Source organism: Hyperoodon ampullatus, assembly GCF_949752795.1.
Source record: "Hyperoodon ampullatus genome assembly, chromosome: 7".
Taxonomy (NCBI): domain Eukaryota; kingdom Metazoa; phylum Chordata; class Mammalia; order Artiodactyla; family Ziphiidae; genus Hyperoodon; species Hyperoodon ampullatus.
This window is the reverse complement of record NC_136920.1, coordinates 61,393,322-61,411,658: the sequence shown is the minus strand read 5'-3', so window position 1 is coordinate 61,411,658 and position 18,337 is coordinate 61,393,322. Positions and strand designations below refer to the sequence as shown.

At 42.7% G+C, this 18,337-nt stretch overlaps 1 pseudogene across 1 annotated transcript; it reads right to left on the bottom strand.

Annotated features, from left to right (window-relative positions):
- Window positions 1-1,533: 1,533 nt before the first annotated feature.
- On the bottom strand, window positions 1,534-2,446 carry LOC307056511 (olfactory receptor 51G1-like; annotated as a pseudogene). Its single transcript has one exon. The product of its transcript is annotated as an olfactory receptor 51G1-like (transcript).
- Between the last annotated feature and the right edge of the window lie 15,891 nt (window positions 2,447-18,337).

Sequence of the window (18,337 nt, the reverse complement as noted above, 5' to 3'; positions counted from 1 at the left end):
ACTTTGCTGTACACCAGAAACACATTGTAAATCAACTATATTTCAATTTAATAAATAAATAAAGGCAAATGGCTAAAGTGTACATTGCTGCAAACCTACCTAGCCTCCTGTGATATAAGTGTTCAGTCAGAATGATAGGGTTCACATCTCAAAAATACCAAGTAGATGACACCAATAAAATTAAGGGCTCTGTGAAACTATCACCCCAATCTATGCCATAAACATATCCTTCACCTTCAAAAGTTTCCTCTTGCCTTTTTTATTTATTATTATTTTTATATTTGATAGGAACACAAGATCTAACCTCCTAGAAAAATTTTAAGATACAATACAGTATTGTTAACGACAGGGACTATGCTGTACAGTAGACCTCTTATCGCCAAACCCATCAAGTTGTATACACTAAATATGCACAGCTTTTAATATGCCAATCATACCTCAATAAACTGGCTTTTTTAAAAAAATGAATCAATAAAAAGAACTCCCCTCAGGAAGGAAGAAAAAAAATAATAAAGACCTGAAAGACAGGACCTGTTAATGCTGAAGGGATTCCTTTCATTTTCTCATGCATGGGAATGGCTCACCCATTATGCAGTTACTAAATAGTGACATCAGAATGTGAAAATTAATATTTAAATCTTTACTAATCATACCTGATAGGGTTGGCAGTTTTAGAGACAGACATTTTGTAAATCCTATGTGAAATTCTTTCTTAAAAAAACGATGGAATCTAGCAAAAAATGTGGACTTTTTCCTCATGTGGGCTCTAATGCAGGCTCAGAAAGTGGACCTAATCATAATTTCAAATATCAATACTTAATCATAAGAAAATCTAAATGGACAGTGAGCAGCTTTCCTGGGCTTGGCAACACCAAACTTTCTCTCTAGCTCAAAGCAGAGACACACATGAAGAGAACCAAAAGAAAACTGCCACTCCCTAAGGTGTAAATAGGTGCTAAATGAACTCAGCAGGTATAGTATTATCCTACGTGTTTCCTACCAAACACTCCCCTTTTCTATTTCTTGGTACATGAGCTGGTTAATATTAAATGTGGGAGAAGAGGGCTAGTATTAAGGTGAATATAGCTTACTTACACATAATATTCTTATTATACATAATAGAATAGAAATATAGTTCTTCCTTAGGTTTGAAATGAAATGGGTTGGGGGTAGAATCCAGTGGGGAAAAGGATAGAAGTGCCTGCACGAATAGATATGCACACACATCCTCTCAGTGAGTCCCCTAGGCAAGGAGATGTTACAGTATATATGAGTATGAAATAGTTCAACTCTGATCAGAGCAACAAGAGGATTACCAAGATGATACTTTTATATGCTTTCCAATGATCTCAGTCCCCCAAAACTGTAATTATAGAAGCTGATGCTGCCCCACAAAAGGCTCAGTGGTAAGATCTGAAACATTCAGAAACCTCAAAAGTTAACTCCACCACTAATCCTCCCCCAAGATCCAGGTTGACCCACAGGGATTGTGTGCCACTGTGTCCTTCTGCTGCTCTACGAGACATCAACACTTTACTGCTGGAAGCACTTCAGGAGGCACTGATGGATCTGCTTAGACTTGATGCAGTAGACAATGGGGGTCATGGAGGGTGGAACCAAGAAGTGCAGGTTGGCCATAAGCACTGCCAGAGCAGGATAGCTATGCTTCTCTACTCGGTGCAACACAGACAGCCCCAGTTTGGGCACGTAAAAGATGAGAACAATGCAGAGGTGTGAGACACACGTGTTGAGTACTTTTAGTCGTTTCCCAGGTGATGCAATGCTCAGCACGGTCTGTAGGATCAGGGCATAGGAGAGTATGATGAGGGAAGAGTCAAAGCCCAAAGAGAGGAGGATGGAGACCAGGCCAACCAGGCTGTTGACCTGAGTTTCTGAGCAGGCCAAACCCACAAGGTCACATGCAGGCAGTAACAGTGAGAGAGTACACTGATCTGGGGAAAGAGCAGACACCGCAGCAGGATGGGTCCTGGGAGATTGAGCAGGATGGCCCTCACCAGGATGGCGGGCCCCACTTTGGCCATGGCTGAGTGGGTCAGAACTGAGGCACAGTGCAGAGGGTCTCGGATGGCAACAAAGCGATCAAAGGCCATGGCCAGCAGCACGCCAAATTCCACATAGGTGAAGGTGTGGATGAAGAACATCTGTGCCGCACAACACCCAGCCAGAAGAGCTGTACCATGGTGGGGAAGGTGGAGGCACAGAGGCCCAGATCAGAGACTGCCAGCATGAACAGGAAGATGTACATGGGTTCGTGTAAGGCTGGATCTGTGCAGATCAGGAAGAGGATGAGACTGTTACCCAGGATGGAAACCACACAGATGAGGTTGATGGGTATGGAAACCCAATGATGAGAAGCTCCCAGACCTGGGAAGCCAGTGAGGAGGAAGGTAGAATGACCAGAAGTTCTGGTGTTGCAGGAAAACATAGTGATTCCAGGAGGGAGTTGTCCACCCTATATGTAAGAAGCATTCATTCATTTGATCATCACTTATAAAGTCCCTACCAAGTACTAAGGTTTGGAAAGGAAGAGCTGCCCTGTCACCCTTTCTCAGGCCATGAGAGAAAACTCATTCCTCTGAGGAGCTCCATTCCCTCCATTTTCTGTGTAATTTAATCTTCTCCTTGAATAAAGTGATGTTGAATAAATTTTATGAGTTAATCTCTGCTTATTGCTTTAGCCTCTCAGTATCTATTCTCTCTTTGGCCTAAATAAACAACTTCCTTTCTCACTTAAGCTATACCCAAAAGCCTATCTCCAGACTATATTCTCAAAATAAATAATGAAGAAGGGAGAATAATTTTCTGTTGAAATTTAGTATGATGTTAGGAACAAGCAGTTTAGACTCCATTTCTATTTATTCTTAGCGACAGGTTTTCCATAGTGTGACCTACCTGTTAACAAAAGAGACACATTCAAACAAATGATGTATTTTCAAAACCACCCTCTGAGGAGGCTGGTTGTTTTTTCCTCTGGTGCTGTTAAAGAACCAACATTTTCTGTGTATCTTTTCTGGAAAAGCCTTTGGAGCGCAAAGGTTCTTTCCAACGTGCTCAACAGTGACAAATTTCTCTCCCGTGAAGGTGGGTTGGCCTAGAGGAAGTATTCAACAGTTCTTTGAAGCTAAATCTTGTAAACAAGATGGGAACTGAGATGAATTCACTTTTGTTAAACTCCTTCTTACCCAATCCCACCTCCACCTCACTGGCTGCTTAAACTTGTACATTTTCTTCTGACCTTGCCTTTGAGACAGTCCTATGGCCATGGGCTTAATTAGAAGGCACTTTTCTCTTAAATATCTTTTTGTTCATCCCTCTTATCATAAAAGCTGTTATGACAGCACCAAGTGCTTTGAAATTCTCCAGAGTTGGGGGCTGGAGGGTGAAGCTGACAGGTCTTGAGAGGCATCACCTACAGAGCCAGGCAGAGAATCATGAGTTTCCAGAACCCTAGGGTTAATAACATTTAGAAAGGAGCCCAGAGTGTAGTGGTAAGCTCATATATTCCCATTACTTCACATAACACTTTTGGGCTGCAAAGCCTCCCCAGCTTCTTTCCTCTGCAATGGGAACGTTTGTATCCATTTGTCTATTAAGTATCTTCACATTGGTGTGCATTGGTGTACATTGTAAATTGATCATCCAGCAGAACCACAAATTATATTACCCTTTCCCCTGAGTTCACCCTCTAAGACCTGTTGGGCCTTCCTCCCTTTCCTGTTATCCATGAAAACTCCAGGAAAAAAAAAAACAAAACTAGAATCTCTTTTCACTCTGTAATACGTTCCCCAAGTCAACTTTGAACTATCCCCTCCTTTCAGATCCCAATGAAAATAATCTAGCCCAAATCACCAACATTTCCCTGATATTATAAAAGCCTCCTAACTATCCCACTTTCTTCAGTCTTTCTGTATTCTGATTCACCTTCTAAATTTCCATTCGAATCATGATCAGAATACTGAAGAAAAGGCAAGCATGGACATTGAAATGAGTATGCGCCTGGGGAGGAAACACAGTGATCATATTTGTTTCAGGAATATATCTCCTACCATAACTTTAATGATCCTCACTGGTCCCTGATGCTGCAGGATCAGGTCTAAGTAAGATCTTTATACTGGGTCCAGAAGAGGAAGGACCTTGTTCATCCGACATCTGTAGCCTATACAGTCACCTCTCCCCTAAGCCTTATAAATGCTACTCATAAGCTATCATTCTACTCATCAAACTTACCATATTTGATAATTCTTAAAATGTCTTTTTTGTTGAAATATAAAATACACATAGAAAAGCCTATATCTCCTAAATGTAAAACTTGATGAATTTCCTCAAAGTGAGCACACCCATGTAACAAGCACCCAGATCAAGAAACAGAATATTGTCAGCCTCCCAGAATTCCCTTGTTACCCCTTCCAGTCACTCCATCCTCTCAATGATAAACCACTATCCTGATTTTGCCTGTATATGTCATGCATTATCTATATATATAGTCTTTTCTGTCTGCCTCCCTCCACTCAACTTTATGTCTATTTATTGAAGGAACAAATAGATGGTTTGATTTATGTTTTACAATCACCGTCTTACTAAACTGACTTTCCATTATGTGTCAAGAACTGTGCCAGGAAACAGCATACAGCAATGAAAGCTCACGTAAAGCAGGAGTCCCCTAAAGGAATGTGCTTATTTGTTCCAATGTGAGTATGTGTGATTCCACCAGCTGGTTTCTGATAATGATTATTCACAATGATAGTAAGAGTAATTGCTATCATCTATTGACTATGCTTAGACACTGAGTAAAGATGTTCCCTACCATCTTCACAGTAAAGAGCCGAGTCTCAGGCTGAATAACTTGCTGTAAGCCAAAGTGAATCATCCTGATCTCAACTCAGCCCTGATGCTCAAGGCCATGTGCTATCAGAAAGCTCTGAAACATTTCCCAAACTGTCAGGCAAGACATACAGTATCTGATAGGCCAGAGCCCAAATGGAAAGGCTTTTTCTCCAGATGCCACTTAACCCATACAAAAATAGCAGCTTGAGGCCCGCCTGCAAGCAATGTTTTCATGGACTGTCATTCCATATGGCATCATATAGTTTTGCACAAAGCTTCTGTCCACAGCAGAGTAAAAGGACAACCAAGTGCCCACAATCCCACCTGAAAAATAGAACGGCCTTCTCAAGCATTTGGATCTCCTCAAGCAACTTGGACATCCTCTTTCTCTGTGGTCCCTAGAGATCCCTGCATCACTGTGCTGGAGTTAAATACAACTTGCCTTGCCCTATTCTTTCCCCTTTTTGCCAGATCTCTTGCTTTCTGACACTTCTTCAGGGTCCTAAGTTTATTTTTTTTTTTTGCTAAGTAATAGTAAGAGTCAGAAAACAACACATTTGTCTTTTATAAATGCTCTCTACACATATGCTTACTTAATCCTCTGACCCTGTGGGATATCTTCCCATTTTCTGATGAAGAAATTGGATCTCAGAGAGGCTAAGTAACTTTCCCAAGGTCATGATGTTAGGTGATAGATCCAGGATTTAAATCCAAGCTGGCCTAAAGACAAAGGCTACTTTCTTAACTGCTTCATATAAGAAAAAACAATTCTGGCACTTTGTGGTTATTCAATCCTTTGTCCTCAGGCTAATTTAAAGGCCAGTTTTTCTGTCCCCTCCCTCCAACCCCATCTCCCTTTAAAGCAGATGCAGAGGTTTGAGACCAGGGTGAAGTCATACGCTAAGAGAAGTGGGCGTCAAACCAGTCCAGCCAGGCCTCTCTGCTTCCATCACTCCCAGTTCTTCCAACCTTTCCACACAGGTTGTGGCTCATCGTCTGAATGCAATGGCCAATTTACCTTGCACAGCCCACCTGCACCCAAGAATTCAGCGGTGTGTGATACAAGGGAGGCTGCATCCTCCTCCCCTTGTTCTAATGCTGCAGGGTGACAAGGAGTTCACCAAAAAGTTATGCCCTTATCATGTTAAAAAAAAAAAAAAAACAACACTGACTTCACAGAGTGGTTGTGAACATGGGAAAGACTATAAACTGTTTAGCACACAGTTGGCATTTATTAAAATGTAACAATAAGCAGAGACACCTAGGATTTTCACGCCCCTTATCTCATGACATCCACCTCCTTCCAAAGCCTGTGAGTGGCGTCATCCCCTTTCCGTAGATGAGGAAACAGAGCCTCAGAGATGAGGAAACCTGTCAGTGACCCCATTAAGAGGAAGCAGAAGAGACTGGCTTCAAGAATATCCCATTTGACTCCAAAGCTCATGCGTCTGTCCATCCCTCAGCACTCTCCTCTCTAAAATCTTTGAAAATAATATTTGTCTCTTGAAATCAATATAGAGATTGAGAATACATGCAAAGCACTTAGTATAGTGCCTGACACATAATAAGTGCTTAAAAATAATAATGCTTGATATTTATCAAGTATTTACTGCCTTATGAGGTAGGAATCATTTCCATTCCCATTCTGCATATAGGAAAACTGAGGCACCAAGTGGTTGAATAACTTGTCTAAGATCATGAAGTAAGAAAGTGGCTGAGCCAGGGTTTAAATCTAAGCAGTCAGATTCCAGATCCCACATTCTTTTATTTTCCTCTAATTTCTATTTATTTTAATTTTTATTTTATATTGGAGTGTAGTTGATTTACAATGCTGTGTTAGTTTCAGGTGTACAGCAAAATGATTCAGTTATACATATACATATACTATTCCTTTTCAAATTATTTTCCCATTTAGGTTATTACAGAATATTGAGTCAAGTTCCCTGTGCTGTACTTCAGAGCCTACATTCTTAAGCACTGTGTTATGCTGCCTCTGTCTGCTAGCTATGATGGTTATTAATATTATGAAAGCTGCAAATTCTCATCCCCAAAGAAGATGAAATAGGATTACAGATTTATAAGATCTCATTTACCACTCCTACCTCCTCCCTGACTGCTTATATGCATCAATCCTTGAAGTTCTAAGACTATAAGGGGCCCACATGCTTACTGACAATTTCTGTATTGCACACTGCATGAGCTTAGTCACAGGCTTATGGCTTAGGAAGAATGTTCTCCTCAAAAAAGTAATCTCCTGAGAGAGCAAAAGAAAAATGTGATAAAACTACCTGCAGGAGGAAACAATGAAAGAAAGAAAGAGATGGAGAGAGAGAATCAATGCATAGCAGACCCTTTCAAGGATGAGTGAAAAAAGATTAAACTACACTCTCTGCCCCTCCACCATTTTACTCATCCAGGTTCCAGAAGACCAGGAATAGTGCAAAGATTATATTTATCTAATCAAGGAAGTCTGTCCCCAGATGGTTCAAGGCCAAATTATGAGCCACCAAAAAGAAATGACCCAGCTTAGAGAAAGTTGGAGACCCTCTTCCCACAAGAAGATTCCTATGGCAACTAATGCCCAAGGGGATGTAAGGCTTTAAGCCTCTGGATTTGCCAGCTGAGTCCTGGGACTGAAGAAGCCCCAGGCCTAGGGCCAAAAGGGAGGTTACAGAAAAATAGGCCCTGACACTGCAGTCTTAGCCTAGCAAAAACTATCGGGAGATGGGGATCCAAGTTTTCCCCAAGCCCTTGATACTGTTGTGTTTTAGCCAAGATTAGCTCTAATACTTCTCTGCTCGGAAATAAGCTTAGAACAAACCTGTCTAGGTCGGGCACCTGTAACTGGGAAGCCACTACCTGTCTGAGGGGCTCCAACTCCTCAGAAACAACTCAGATCCCCTCCATCTCCTGCTGCTTTCTAGAAGTGTTAAGCTTTATTATGTTCTAGGGCTGAAGAAGGGATGTGTGGAGAGATGTCCACCCCACACTACATATAAACTAAGAGATGCTCAGAGGCCGTTACTTTAATACAAGACTTAAATCCTGAAAGCTATCAATGAAATTCATGCAGTGAAATCTGAGTAAAGGAATAAAACTGGAATTCTTCTAAAAGTCTTAGTTTGTTTATAGATTTGGGATCCATCTAGAAAAAAAATCATGATTATTAAATAAATCTGATCCCATCAGTCTTTTTAAAATTCTTTTCTTTACTTGATCTCTTTAAATGTTTTTAAACAGGAGACCCCCTTCAAATCTGACTATATAAGTGTTGCCTCATTTCAAAAGCTGTCCATCAAAATCCTTGATTAGATTTAACTGGTGAAGCCTGGTTATTTAGGAAGAGATGCCAGGGTCTGGAATGGATCAAGAATGTCCTAGTACTGAATAATATTTAAGTTAAAATGATAGCTAGGTAGATAGGTAAGTAGGTAGATAGGTAGAATCAATCTGGTTTAGAGGCCTGTTTGTGTAAATCACCAGTTCCTGTGAAGACGTTGTAACACAGCCTTCTATGATTCTCCCTCCAGGATTAACAAAGATAAATCTGCTAAGGATGCCTGATATGTCTGTAAATGTGATATCTCTTTAACTTTCTTGAATGTCTTAAATATCATGAATAATGGATGTTCTATTAAAATCATGAGTCTCGTCACATTAGCATTTCAGAGGTTGGGATAGGTTGGCATCTTACATATATCTTATCCAGGGTAGGCAGTACAGAGTAGAAGTATGTGCTCCAGACTCAGACTGCCTGAGTTTAAATCCTGGCTTTAACTATATGACCTGAGTTTAAATCCTGGCTTTACTACTGATTAACTATATGACCATGGGCAAATTTCTTAACACTTCTCTGTCCTAATGTTCTCACCTGTAAAAGGGAAATTTCTCGCACTGAGTTGTGCTGAGGTTAAATAAGGTCACCAAGAATTCCTAATCCCTTAATGAACGTTAACTCTGATCAGCTGTTACATAGCTACTAGCCTTCTCACCTTGAGTTAGCTAAGGATGAGCTAGAAAGTGAGCCCACTATGCCTGCTCAAACTTGTCAGAATATGCTGCCTAAGGGGAGGTTTGCTCATGCAGCTGGACCCCAAATTAAGGCAGAGTCTATCCTTTATGACTATCTTTGCCCCATAATCAGAAGACCCACAGTAGGCTGCAGGAAACCTGTCAGTTTCAGCCTGTGCAAGGAGCAGCCCCTGCAGGTGAATCTGGGGAATCTGGAGCTTGTTGTGTCAGTTTGGCTAGTTGGTTGCAGACTGAGAAGGATCAGTGTTTCTTTTTTTTTGGCCGTACACGGGCCTCTCACTGTTGCGGCCTCTCCCGTTGTGGAGCACAGGCTCCGGACGCGCAGGCTCAGCGGCCATGGCTCATGGGCCCAGCCGCTCCGCGGCATGTGGGATCTTCCCGGACCGGGGCACAAACCCGTGTCCCCTGAATCAGCAGGCGGACTCTCAACCACTGCACCACCTGGGAAGCCCCAGTGTTTCCTTTTATCATGAGGTGACCATGTTTCTCAGCAAGGAACTGTCAAGCTCAGAAAGGACGTTGATGTGATAAGAACTCATTACTGAAGCCCACCCAAGCCCATTATGTTATAAGAAGGAGGATGGCAAAGGCCTTGAGGTAACTCTCACCTCTCAGGTTATGGGAAGACCTGGAGGGTAGTTGCCTGCCCTGAGCAGAGACCATTTAGTGCTGCCCAGAGGCAGAAATGCTGGTGTAGGGCAGTGGTGCAAAGCCTCCAAGCTCAGTGCCCTCACCCCAGGCCCCAGCTCTGACACCCCAGTCCCAGCACTCACCATGGCTCCAGAGCTTGCGTCTCCTCTCATCTGAACCAGTGTTTGTGAAAAGCATTTTCTGCTGTGTCAATAAAGACCAGTACTTTATAACCCTCCTGATGGAGGTAGGGAAATAACAGGTCTGCTGAGATCTGCGTGCAAATCCAAGAGATTTTCATAGTTGAACTTCCTGAACCCCCTGAGTGCTGGGCCAGGCAGCCATGGAACTTGGAAGGAAGTATCAAGCAGTACATCCTGATGATTTCTCACAGGGGCCGCCAGAAGGAGATTACAGTGCGCCTTCTCCTTCCCAAAGAGCCAGCTCCTAAGTAGCCCAGCGATAAATGGAGGCAGGTGGGGCCTAAGAGGATGGTTCTGAGACAGGCTGGGGCCTGGGGCCCTTTGCTGCAGTGCTTGCACCTGGACACACCTCTCCTCAAGCAACAAAGTACAAAGAAACTGTACGGGACTAAAAATAACTGCATGCATGCCCAGATGGGACAAATTCTGGACCCAAAATTTACAAAGAGACCAAAAAAACCCAATTGCCAGTTTTGAAGAGCCTGGAGCAAAAACAGGGGGTCGGGAGCAAAAGCAGGGTACTGAGCATGCCCCCTGCACACACCACCTAAGCAGTGGGCAAAACACCTAAGCCACCCTTCTGGCACGACCCCTGGACACAGCCCTACCCTCACCCCATATAAGGAACAAACGTGCCCCCCACTTCAGGCGGCAAGCAAGGGGACCTGCTGTTTGTTCTCACTGCCCCCAGCTGCAGCAGGGGCCCCAATAAAGCCTTGCTTGAATTTCTTGTCTGGCCTCTAGTCAATTTCTATTGACTGGGGAAGGCCAAGAGCCCTGGTCGGTAATAGTTAGAGACTGGGGCATAGTCTGTCCTCCTGGGGTAACAGAGGCTGCAAGGAATTTCCATTTCTAGAGAGAATGAGAAATCAGGCATGTAACCAAAGAGACATGTGTAAGTGCTTTAAACGTGGAGAGTGTGTTGGAAAGGAGAAAAGTTTTCTATCTAGCTTTATGCCTGTACCTGGGGAATGAAGGTGGTTGAAAACAGTTATAATGATGAAGCAACATCTCTCACCTGTTAATACCCTCAGGGATCATACATCAAGCGTGATGTAGAAAAGCTGTGATCTATTTCTGGCTCTGTCACTCATCAACTGTGTGATAATGAGCAAATGACTTTAACTCCTTGAACCTTTCATGGTTCACTTGTAAACCGGGAATAATGATTATTTCATGGGATCGTGGTTAGAAATATATTACAATAGAAAGGCACTCAGAAAGGAACTTGACACATCATATAAGCTCCATACATACTCCCTTTTCCTTTCCAATAAGAAATTGAGAACAGGCTTCAGTAATCTGCCCGGACTCTTCTGCATTGTCCATTGATATGCCACACTTCCTCCACCACTCAGAGTCAGAGTTTTGGCTTCCCGGACCGGGGCACGAACCCGTGTCCCCTGCATCGGCAGGCGGACTCTCAACCACTGCACCACCAGGGAAGCCCTCGGCTCTTTTAAAATAAACTTTTTATCTTGGGATAAATTTAGATTTATAGAAAAGTTAAAAAGATAGTGTAGAGAATTTCTGTATACCCTTCACCCAGTTTTCTTAATGTTAACATAATACATAAATATGGTACATTTGTCAAAACTAAGGGACTAATATTGGTACATTACTATCAACTGAAGTTCAGATTTTATTTGGATATTACCAGTTTTCTCACTAGTGTGTTTTCTGTCTGTTCCAGGATTCAATGTAGGTACTATATCCCAATTAGTCATCATGTCTCCTTAGTCTCTTCTGGCCTGTGATGGTTTCTCAATTTTTCCTTGGTCTTCATGACCTTGAGAGTCTTGAGAAAGTTGGTCAGTTATTTTGTAGAAAAGCCATCCTCTCTTCCTTTCTCTCTAGTATGAAAAGACAATGTAGAGGTGTCAGGCTACACTGCAGGACGTCCTGACACCTCTTTTTTTATATTTATTTTTATTTTTATTTCTTATACAATATTTAAAGGTTACTTTCCATTTACAGTTATTACAAAATATTGTCTATATTCCCTGTGTTGTACAGTACATTCTTAAGGCTATCTTACACCCAGTAGTTTGTAAGCTCCGCTCCTCCACCTCTATATTTCCCCTCCACGCCCACTGGTAACCACTGTTTGTTCTCTATATCTGTGAGTCCTAACTTCTCTTTTTTTTTTTTTTTTTTGCGGTACGCGGGCCTCTCACTGTTGTGGCCTCTCCCATTGCGGAGCACAGGCTCCGGACGCGCAGGCTCAGCGGCCATGGCTCACGGGCCCAGCCGCTCCGCGGCATGTGGGATCCTCCCAGACCGGGGCACGAACCCGTGTCCCCTGGATTGGCAGGCGGACTCTCAACCACTGCGCCACCAGGGAAGCCCCCTAACTTCTCTTTATTCCACTCCAGGTTCCAGTGTTTCCTGCAGATTAGGGAACAGGATATTTCCAGGTTCTGTCTGCTTGAGGCTATTAGCAGTTCCTGGGGTTTTCCAGGTGGTTCTTTCAACCAGGAGACCAATCTCTCTGTCCTCCGTGGGCCACACCCCAATATAAGCCTTCCTATACCTATTACACACCATTTTTTCATTCATTGAAATTTTAGAAATTTTGGAGTTTCTTATATTTCAGTTTCTAGGGGTAAAGAGATCATTTTTTAATGAATTCTTAAATGTTTGTTGAAATACTGACATCTCTCTGATGAAATATTTTCTTTAGCTTTTCCAGTACCTAATTCTAGGATGCTTTCTTTGCCTTACAAGTAATAAATATGGCTAATGCAAGAGTCAGCTCTCAAATCAGGGATGGGATAAAGAATGATAAATGGAAGTAGGCAGGTGAAACTTAAGTGTAATTCTATCTTCTTATGAGAGACTGCTCCCCATTTGACTCATTCTAAAATCTAAATTATCCAATATTATTTGAAATGGTTCACAAATTTGGGGTCCCTTTATTCACTGTGCTTTACCCAGAGATTAGATAGGCATCAATCCTATCCTCTAGTAGCTTATGCCTCAAAAAAAGAGTAAATGTGTGTAAAAACTAAACTGGTATATTACTCTCTCCTTTAGTAGACAAGGAGGAATAGGGAAGGTTTTATGTAAAAGAGGATGGTGTTTGAGTTGAGACTTTAAGGATACATTGGCCCTAAATACATAAAAACAAAAGGCTTGCCTGGATTATAGTTAAGATCATTGTATATGGCATCAAGCAGAACTTAAACTCCTGACTTTTAAACTAGGTACCCTGTGCCAGGTACCTAGACTCTAAATGCATCAGCATCTACTCTATAAAACTGAGATGATAAGACTATCTAGAGAGTTATAAATAAGATGATATGTATAAAACACCGAGCCAGTCATTTGCATGTTTGCTCTCAAATATATCCCTTCTCCCTCTTTATTGCAAGAGGTTAATTCCTGAATGCTGGGTTTCCCAGGCTCCCTTGTGATCTGGTTTCTAACTGGGTTTAGGCATTGCAAATATTGGAGGAAGACTGACCAGATTCTCTAGGTGAACCTGAGGTATGATTAAATTAGTGACCTTTATTCAGCAGGCAGTGAGTGTAAGAAAAAAGAGAAGCAAGACAATCAGCCTTGGGGGAAAGGGAAGTGAGGTGAGGAAAAAATGCAAAACAATGCAATTCAATGCATTATCACACTGGATAATGATTCATAATGAGTTTCAAAGAAGACCTGACAAGCTCCTTGGCCAGTGGGTTTGCTCATCAGAACTGCAAGAAGGAGCCTCATCTAGAAGTAGTCCATGGGAGAAAAAGGAAGGGAATTTATCAGTCCCACTCTCTCCTATCTCTCCTATCAATGTTCACCTCATGGAGAACTAACCCCCTTCACTTTTTGCTTGTGGCATTTGCCTATAACAGCTGCTCAGAAATCTGGATCCCATGCCCTGCAGCGTGATGTCTCATCCAAATCCGAAAGAGTGTGTATGGAGTGGTAACCCAGCACTGGTAGGGTGCTAAGAGAATAAGAGGGGGTTCAAGAGAATCTGATATGGTGCACAAGATTAGTATCCAATGCATATCATCCTGCAAGACAGTGGTGAAGGAAAATCTTCCCAGTGGACAAAACTTGAAGCAGGGCGTTGTCTGCTTTGCTTGAAAAAAAAAAAAAAAAGATGAATTGATGTAGATGATATACATACCACCTTGACTGTGTCTTACAGGTTGGCCTGTGGTCCAGGGCTGAAAAATAAAAGATTCAAAGATTGATAACAAAGAGTTATGGATAGAAGTATGCATTGAACCTCTAGGAAAGGGTCCAGAGTGAAAATATTTTTGTCCCATGTGAATACACACCAGAGGACATACAACACAGAGAAGGCACTCAATAATCAGGTAAGTAAGATGACCCATCCTGTGGATGTTGATCAGCCTCTTCCCAGTCACATGTTGCTTGTTCAGTGGGCTCTTATACAAGTGTCTTTATCAGTAATGGTAAACAGATAGCTTGAGGAGAAACCCATGCTCAGGCAGAGATTATATCCCTGCTGCTACCGACACTTGCACCTAAAAGGCCAACTCTGAAGCCTGATTTTTCCCTATTTCTAAGAGAATCTAGACAGTCTTCTAGTGGAATGTTAATTACATTGAACAGACAGCCATTTGTCCTCACATAATAGGTACTGTTCCAGAGACAGATTCATTTTCCATCTTACATTGCTTCTGCCAGCACCACCATTTTTAGACTTACACCATCTGTGTATCCAACAATATCACCTGCAACCAAGGAACTGATTTTACAGTCCAAGAATTCTGATAATGGGATTGCCCTGTGGAATGCAGTGGTCTGACAATGTACACCATCAGCCAGAAAAAGTTGGCCCAATAAAACTCTGGGATGTACTGCTGAAGGCTCAGGTATGGCAGCAATTTGGAAACCCCACCCTATGATATAGGAAGGTTGTACCATAAATTCTGGTACATGCTTAAAATCAACAACTAATATGTGATGGCATTTTTTATATCCATTATAAACACACTCTTCAGAGAATCAAGAAGGGAGGCGGATGTGGCCCCTGTTACCATCAAACTAGTAATATTTACAGAACATTTTCTTTCCACCACCCCCCCAACATAGGGCTCAGCACTGTTCGAAGGGTCTAGTAAAAAAAAGGAGAAGCTCTTCCACCAGCGTAAGAAAATCTGTTCTAATAAATAGGAATTTGACACTATCCCCTGGCTCTTTGGGGCTTCTTCAGCCACTGAAGAAATAGAGGATGGGGTTTCTATACTAGCTGGAATGACTTATCCCTATTACCAAGAGAACTTGGGTTGCTGGTACATAATGGGGGCAAGGAGGACTATGCCTAAAACCTAAAATATGCATTGGAGAGATTCCTAGTTACCATTGTCCTGTAACAATGGCCAATGCATTAAAGACAGGAACATTGATATTGAACCTTCAGGAATGAAGACTTGGGTCACCTTACTAGGAAAAGAACACTGAAGTACTAAAGTGCTGGCAGTGAATGAGGAGAATTTGGAATGAGTGGCAATTTTGGTCTTATAGCCAATTGCCAAGGTGGGAACTGTTGCAGCTATGTATGCATTACATTAATTGATCTGTGTGCATATTATTGAACATTTGCCAAAGAAACCCTGTGGCATATGTATTAACATCGTCATATAATGGATGAGGACACTGATGCTCAGAGAAATGGCATGTCACTAGTAAATAGCAAGGCTAGCACTGAATCCAGTCTGCCCTGTCATGAGACCTGTGCTCTTTTCTACAGTTCTCCTCCCAACAGTTCTACTTCGTGCCTGCTGGAAACCACAAAGGGTCTGTAGTGATGTGAAGCGGCCATTTTCTGAGTGTCTTCAAACTCACATACAAGTCTCTTCTACCTTTCATTTTTGTTTGTTTGTTTAACTCTGTTTCCAACTTTGCTTTCTGGGACTATGTTCCTGGAATTAAGTCTGGGTACAGTGGCACAATTTGGACATTAGATATCACCTGAGAGCCTTTCACTGAGCAAATTCTCTTAAAAACAGAATTGGAAATTTCAAAGAAGCATGAAGTGTCTTTAGGTTTCCAAAATCTATAGAAAATATTAAGTGAAAATCAACGGATGTTTTTACCTTAAGTTATACAGGGACCAAAAAAAAAAAAAAAAAGAATGAGTAAGAAGGAATTGAGAATTCTTCTAGCCTTACCATCCTTCCTCTTTTCTCCTTCCTCCTCTATAGCCACATTTCTATCAGCTGCCCCTGCAGCCTCTGCCTGAACTATCAGGGCAGCCTGTTATCTCCTGGCTGTCCCTAAAATGAGGGTTTTCCCTGGAACTTTAACTCTCATGCACCTATGCCTACTGCATCACTTAAAGCAAGTCACCTCACTCCATTCAGCCTCTGTGTCCGTTCCTGTAATATGAGTAATAAACCCTGAATCGCTAAGTTGTTGTGTGACTTAAATAATATAACCTGACATAGCAGTGTTATTCACAATAGCCAAAAGATGGAAGCCACCCAAGCATCCACTGACAGATGAATGGATAATCAAAATGTATACCCAGACACTGGAATATTATCCAGCCTTAAAGAGGAAGGAAATCCTGTTACATGCTACAACATGGATGAACCTTGAGGACATTGCGTTAAGTAAAAGAAACCAGTCATGAAGGGACAAATACTGTATGATTCCACTTACATGAAGCACCTAAAATAGTCAAACTCACAGAAACAGAAAACAGAACGGTGGTTGCCAGGGTCTGAGGGGAGGGAATGGGAAATTATTGTTTAATGGGTACAGAGTTTTAGTTTGGCAAGATGAAGAAAGTTCTGTGCATGGGTGGTGGTAATGGTTATACAACAATGTGAATGTATTGAATGCCACTGAACTATACACTTAAAATTGGTTAAGATGGTAAATGTTATGTGTATTTTCCCACAACTTTAATAATAATAATAAAACAGCCAGAGAAAATCCCTAGCTCAGTGATAAGTGCACAGTTGGTGCTGAATAAATGTCAAGTCCCTTCTTACCACTCACTGTTGTGATGCCACCTTGGGGTAATGCGAAAAAATCTCTCTCCCCCGATATTAAAAGAATATCAAGTCTCCTGAAAAGGAATTGTTTTGGGAAGTAGGAAACAGAAGGTGGCCTTTGCGGGAGAGCTCCCGGGCACTCCTGTCCATCCAAACCTCCTTAAGAGCCGCTCCTGCACGCGGGCACACCATGTAGGCGTGGGGTGATGACCAGTGTCAGATAAAGCAGCATGACTCCTCCACGCAGCAGATAACGATATTTTACTCTATTAGACAGTGAGGACACGGGAGGGAGCGCAAAGCAAGGACTAAGTGCTGCGGAACTTTCAGCCCCAGCCTCCAAAAAGCCCCCGCCCACGGTTCCCGTCACAGGCCGCACCTCAACCCCTCCTCCTTCCTCCTCCCTTTGCCCCTCCCACTCTCCTCCTGCTCCGCACCCTCCCTTTCAGACTGGCCTTTGACAGGAAATCGAAAGTGAAACGGGGAGCCGGCTAGTATCTGCTAAGTTCTTTGAAAAGGTGAGTGAATTTGGCTAGACGGAGGTCCCCCAGCCCTGCCTTGGGGACCTCTCTCCCTTTCCCCAGATCTGAAGAGCCCCTTCCTAAGCAGTCCCCACCCCTAGAGCCTGCGATCTCACTTTTCCCTTCGCAGCAGGTCTCCCTCAACCCTAACCCAGCAGTTCTTCCCCTGCTGCCTGGGTGGAGGCTGGGCTGCGAACCTGACTTCCAGGAAGGAGCTCGGGCTGCCCTGCTGCCGGCACCTGAGCTGGGATGAAGGACCCAGGGAAACTGGGAGAACTAGGATGGCAACCTAGCTCGGAGGGTGGTCCAGGGGAGCCCGGTGTGGGGTGGGTCTGCAATCCCTGAGACTCCCATCCCCAAAAGGCCCCCTCTGGAGGTGAGAGGGACAGGGTTGCTTAGAATGTTAGAAACGTATGGGTCTATGCCCTGGAAGAAACGAAGACAGGTGCCAGGTTCAGAGTAGCTGAGAGAAGAGCCCAGGGAGTGCTCAATCAACCACACATTTGTGTGTATGTGTGTGTGTATACACATATGTATATACACATATACATATGTGCACATACAGATATACATATATACTTATGAGAATATATAAGAATAAATATAAATATTCTTATATATATTCAGATTACAGATAGATAGATATAGATAGCTCCTGCCATTATTGCAAAAATTAATGAAGATCTATGTGAAGTATGTAGCACCTGGCACATGGAAGATGCATGGTAAATGGTCGCTACTATTAGGATTAGCTCTCAACAGAGTCGAAGACCAGTGGCCTGAGATGGAAGATGGACAGGTAAAGCCTGAGCACTGAGGGCTTAAGAAGAGATGGACATGATGAAAGTCGAATTGTAAGCAGCAGTATCTCAGGTTCTCAACAATTTTTGCTATCTCTTTTGGGGACTCAGTTTCCCCTTCTGTCTGACTGGATCAGTGAACCAGACTATGGAGGAGAAGCTCTTGTTATTCAGGTTGAGTCCCTTTTCTTGTTTTCACTCTCCCTGGTGGTTTCCCTTGAATTGTCTTGCTTTTCTCACACAGCTCTTCTCATCTCCTCCTTTCCTCTTCTTCTCTCCCACTAGGCCACTGGAAGATCTCCCCAGTGTTGCTTAGTAGGAACATTACCCCT